Here is a 6,000-nt window from a genome sequence, read left to right on the forward strand (position 1 = left end):
ATACCTTTTTCCTTCATTTTACTGTAACTTATCTAGAGAAATTGTATGTGTGTATATGGTGATTTTGTGTGTGTGTGTGTGCATGTGTGTGTGTATTGGTATTTGTGTGTGTGTCTGAGTGTGTGTATTTGATAAATAAAACTGAGAAAACTAAAAACATAAGTCTTCACTATAATTTTGATGTATCCTCTGCAAATTGGATAAATTAATCAAAATATTAATTTAATCTATTTTATTGTATAATATCAATAAGAGAGAGAAACTAGTTGATGGAATTAGTTATTTTTTATCATTAGTTATTTATCATTATTTTATCATGTAGTTATTTTATCATTAGTTATTTTATTATTAGTTATTTTATCATTATTTCTTTATTATTAATTTTACTTTGCTATACTTTTCTTCTTTCAAAGACATCACGCTTTAAAATGATTATCAGTGTTAGCTTGTGACTAAATTATAACCATAAAAATTTAAAATTACATCTATTTATTTATTTGTTTGTTATTTCATCTTCTCATGTGTTTGTGTATGTGAGTGCATGTGTGTGTGTGTGTGTGTGTGTGTGTGTGTGTGTAAAACTTTCAGACAATCAGTCCCACCACCATAGGTTCTTGTGTTCACACTCAGACTGTCAGTCTTTTCATCAAGTGTATTCACTATGAGTTAATACATCAAATGTGATGGATGACACATATATAAATATATACAAAACAGTCTCTGCTTCACTCAAATAAACAGAATGAGTAGCTATGTGCAACTTGTTATAGATAAAGACATCATAGCAAAAAGAAATTCAAACTTGAGTGAGGGCAAATGAAACTATATCCCTGGGTTTTTGTAAGTAAGAATATGGATTTTGTATCATGACCAGACATTTGTAAAAGTGAACACTAGCAGATTGCAGATAAGTGATGAAGAATATCTCTCAGATTACCAGAGCACTGTTTAGTGTGTGCTGATAACAACAGAAGCATAAGACAAACAGGGCTTTTTGAAGGGTCAGTGCACATTCACAATCACTGAGCTTCCGGTTGTGCCAGTGATGAGCACACACACTGACAGTATGTACTGCTGTGACTTGGCTGTGGACAATATATGTTCAAACTTCTTTGAGTAATTTCACTTAATCTTTACAGTGGGATGACTTCTTAAATATTTAACCAATGTGAAATGGTGTTCATTCTCTACAGTTATGTTTTATAGCTTGTTTGTAACAGAGCATCGAACATTCCTGACTGAATAACATTGGGATGTGGAATGGTTTGGCAGAGGGCCTGTACAAAAGACATGAGAAAACTAACAATAGGCCTCAATGCATGAGGAAAAAATGAAGGCGGTGCAGGGAAACAAACTAGTATTTTGAGGGATTCGAATTAACAAAAGTCATTTTATGAAGTTTTAAATGTTACCTTGCAAGAGGAAATGTTATCATATAATGACAATGTAAAGAAATAATATAATGATTTAAAAATTTGTAAGGAAACAGATAAAGATGACAATTGTTTTATTGTCCAGATAGCTGGTTTTTCAAATACTGGTTCTATGTTAAATATTAAGTTTATGGTTTGAGGAGGTCTCATAGTTAAATCATTTTGTCATGCCTGGCTACTAGGTCAAATCACCGTTTTTACTACATAAATGAACATATGGGCTCTTAGAATTCACAGAAAATTTATGTTAATTTTAATTTTGCAAATGGCATAAGAGGAATGCAAATAAGGATGACTGATTTCCAAGTTCATACTCTAAGTTATTATACACATGTGCTCTCCATAAAGAGTAGTGCTGACAGGAAATTTAGAAAAAGAAGTTTGGAGAAAAGTTACCAAGTCTGGTGAGGAAGAACTATGACCTAGCCCTCACTGAATAGCAAAAGAGAAGAAAAGCAGGACATTAGTGATTCTCTTGAAAAGATGAAGTGTCACCAGTAATTCATCTTCACTTGATCCAAATCACACAAAGTGTAAGAGATTTTTTAGAAGGCAAGTATGTGGAGTCTTATGTCACACTCTGGGGGAAGGGTCTTCTAGGGTCCTAGGGATCAGAACATTGAAGAGCCTGTTGTTGCTTTGAGGTAAGGAAAGTCACGTCCATTTTCAAGAGGCTACAACTCTGCAAGATGTTATAATTTGCAAATTAGTTGCACTACAGAGAATGAAAATAAATAATGTGAAAGAAATTACGTACATGATTTATTATTTTATTTTTAATTGATGCAAATGCCTGTATCATTCAATAACTGAGGCAAATGAATATCTAGGAAGCTGCAATCTATTTAACACTGGTTAGAACCAATCTGCAAGAAACCTGTCTTATTCCAGACCTTTACTCCTTTTCCTGAAAAGAAAATGCCAGTATGATGAATAGAGCAAGATGAACACAGGAGTTGTTTTGATTTGCATTTCCCTGATGATTAGGGATGTTGAGCAATTCCTTAAATGTCTTTCAGCCATTTGAGTTTCCTCTGTTGAGAATTCTGTGTTTAGTTATATAGCCCATTTCTTAATTGGACTATTGGTCGTTTTGATGTCTAATTTCTTGAGTTCCTTATATATTCTGGATATCAGTCCTCTGTCAGATGTGGGGTTGGTGAAGATCTTTTCCCATTCTGTAGGCTATTGCTTTGCCTTGTTGATGGTATCCTTTGCTTTACAAAAGCTTCTCAGTTTCAAGAGGTCCCATACACTTTGATATCCAGTTATGCCAGCACCATTTGTTGAAGATGCTTTCTTTTTTCCATTGTACACTTTTGGCTTCTTTGTCAAAAATTATATGTTCATAGGTGTGTGGGTTAATGTCAGGGTCTTCAATTCGATTCCATTGGTCCACATGTCGGTTTTTATGCCAATACCAAGCTGTTTTTATTACTGTAGCTCTATAGTAGAGCTTGAAGTAGAGATTGTGATGCCTCCAGAGGTTGTTTTATTGTACAGGATTCTTTTGGCTATCCTGGGTTTTTTGTTTTTACATATGAAGTTGAGTATTATTCTTTCCAGGTCTGTGAAGATTTGTGTTAGTATTTTGATGGGGATTGAATTGAATCTGTAGATTGCTTTTGGTAAAATTGCCATTTTTACTATGTTAACCCTGCCTATCCATGAGCATGGGAGATCTTTCCATTTTCTGACATCTTCTTCAATTTCTTTTTTCAGGGACTTCAAGTTCTTGTCATATAGGTCCTTCACTTGCTTGGTTAGTGTTACCCCAAGGAATTTTATGTCATTTGTGGCTACTGTAAATGGTGATGTATCTCTGATTTCCTTCTCAGCTTCTTTGTCCATTGTATATAGGAGAGCTACTGTTTTTTTTTTTTTTGAGTTGATCTTGTATTCTGCTATGTTGCTGAAGGTGTTTATAAGCTTTATCAGTTCCTGGGTGGAATCTTTGGGGTCACTCAAGTATACTATCATATCATCTGCAAATAGGGAAAGCTTGACTTCTTCCTTTCCAATTTGTATCCCCTTAATCTCCTTATGTTGTCTTATTGCTCTGGCTAGAACTTCAAGTACTATATGGAATAAGTATGGAGAGAGCGGACAGCCTTGCCTCATTCCTGATTATAGTGGAATTGCTTTGAGTTTCTCTCCATTTAATTTGATGTTGGCTGTTGGCTTGCTGTAAATTGCCTTTATTGTTTAGGGTCCTATGCTCAGTGCATGAGTTAGCTGTTTGAAACCTGGGTCTTATGCAGGGACTCTTAGCTCAATCTGGGAGGAAGGGACTGGACCTGCCTGGACTGAGTCTATCAGGTCAATCTCAGTCCTCGGGGGAGGCCTTGCTCTGGAGGAGGTGGGAATGGGAGGTGGGCTGCGGGGAACGGGAGGGGTCAGGAAGGGGGAGAGCAAGGGAATCTATGGCTGTTATGTAGAACTGAATAGTATTGTAAAATAAAATAAAATAAAATAAAATAAAATAAAATAAAATAAAATAAAATAAAATAAAAAAGATGGACACAAGAGCTTAACTTGGTGTAGTGGGTAGCCATTCCAACTTGGATCTGGAAGTTCCAACCCCCATTGAGACTCTGGCAACTGTCATGCCTAGGAGGCGGGGCGAGGGGAGGCGCTGGAAACCGGAGAGCTGGATGGGCGAGCGCTTGCTCTGGGCGCGCTCTCTGTGCCTGGACCCTGGACGGTGGAGATTGACTGTGCAGAGCTCCAGAGAACACCGCTGGATTGTGATACACCTTCCCCAGACCCCCGCAACCTATCCATTCGTTCATTTGTAAGTCATCCACTAAATAAACCTTCCTTTTAACTATGTGGAGTGGCCTTTATAATTTTCCCCAATAACTTGGATTTGCTTCTTCTTTCCTTCACCAAGGACTAATTTTAGAATTCAGATGATATTACATGGTTTAGGATTCCTTAGAACTAGCTTCTGAAACAGAAAGCTCTTTTTAATCTGTTTCATGGAAAAGGATTTGAAGACTAAAACTTGTGAGGTCTAGGAAGGGACTGGTGTACAGAGAGAAAAATGGGACATAAGCTTTTTTCTTCTCCAAGACTGACACAAGAGAAATGAGCTGGGGAGCCCTGGAAGATACCAATTCTTAGGTACAATCTGTGGGTATAAACAGCAGAACAAAATGTAAGGAGCAATAGCCCTGAACATGCCAGTTTGCTATACTGTCCTCTGACATGGTCTCAGCTGTTATTTATCAGCAGTCAAGAGTCCTCTACCTGGAGAAATATATTCTGAGAATGATCTATCTACCTTACACTAACATAAGTTAACAAACATTCACCAATGTGGTACATGCATGTGTGCGCGCATGCGTAAGAGAGTTATGTGAGCATTGAATGCTATCTCTTAGAACTATGCCCTCAAATGGGTATGTGTTGAACACCTATAATCTTAGGTCCTGGAAAGACTGAGGCATGGCATCCTATGTTCAATTCCAGCATGGGAAAAATAATGACATCATAATCAAGGGGAAGAAGGAAGGAGGGAAGGGAGCGTGGCAGAAAGGAAGAAAGGAAAGAAGGAAGGAAGGCATAATAGAAGAAAATGAAGGAAGGAGAGAGGGAGGTTAGAAGGAAGGAAGGAATAAAAATGTGCCATATTCAAGTTGCAAAAACTATTTGTGCTATATTGAACTTGATTTAGGCTGAAAAGTTGACATATTTAAAATAAAGTTACTGCAGTGCACATGGCTACCAGAAAAACTTGTAGACAAATCTATACCTCTGCCCTACTGTAGCTAACTATTGCCAAATAAGAGAAGAGTGTGAATTATTTGTAATCATAGGTCCCTTGACTAGATCTGCAGTTTTAATTTCCCGAAGGTGAATTCTTCCAAATTCTGCTAAAGTTCAGGTTGTGCAAAGTACGTGAGCTGCCCCGAGGCAAAGGGTGAAAGAGGTGAACTGAATATTAAGATGCCCACGGTACTCAGCCTCACTGCTTATCACTCTGTCCTGCAGGAGTGATGGCAAGCTGCAGTTGCTGAGGCTCAGCAGTTAAACTGGGGGATCAGCTGTGTTTTGCTGTGGAGTAAATTATATTCTGGAATGTGGGTAGATAAGCTAATTAATGAATTTCTGAAAACTTCTGCATCGCTTTCCTGCCCTAAGGCTTTCCACCTCTCCAACCTACCTTCTCAGCGTGGCCTGAAGTCAGTTATGTTCCAAATGCAAAAACATCAAAGCACCTTACTGATGATCCACTACAAACCAAAGTTGTTTCTCTTTCCTTTTTTGGTTTTTCTCCTTGGCTCACAGAAGACAGACAAACACACTCTGTTCATATTAAAGATCTGCTCATATTGCAGACCTCATTGATTCCTCACAGTTTAAATAATATGCAAGATAGGTAAAGTCTCGATGCAATAAGTACTGGTTATTCCATTTCTGCATTCTAGAATATTCCATTGTGAACTCAGAGCAAATACATGAATCCCACATCTATAGCATGTCATTAATATCCATGTCAGCAACACTAGGAAAGATATCTTAAATGTAACATATGCCAAATAAATGAGAGAGAAATTGACCT

General features: G+C 37.4%; 1 long non-coding RNA gene across 3 annotated transcripts in view; it reads right to left on the reverse strand.

Moving 5' to 3' along the window:
- The window catches only part of LOC121830427 (uncharacterized), a 60,225-nt gene extending 54,425 nt beyond the window's left edge, over positions 1-5,800 (reverse strand). For all 3 annotated transcript variants that reach the window (XR_013052049.1, XR_013052047.1, XR_013052048.1), the window contains exon 1: positions 5,602-5,800. This is a non-coding gene — a long non-coding RNA (uncharacterized LOC121830427). The remainder of the gene's footprint in view (positions 1-5,601) is intronic.
- Positions 5,801-6,000: the final 200 nt, after the last annotated feature.

This window comes from Peromyscus maniculatus, chromosome 6, assembly GCF_049852395.1.
Source record: "Peromyscus maniculatus bairdii isolate BWxNUB_F1_BW_parent chromosome 6, HU_Pman_BW_mat_3.1, whole genome shotgun sequence".
Taxonomy (NCBI): Eukaryota; Metazoa; Chordata; class Mammalia; order Rodentia; family Cricetidae; genus Peromyscus; species Peromyscus maniculatus.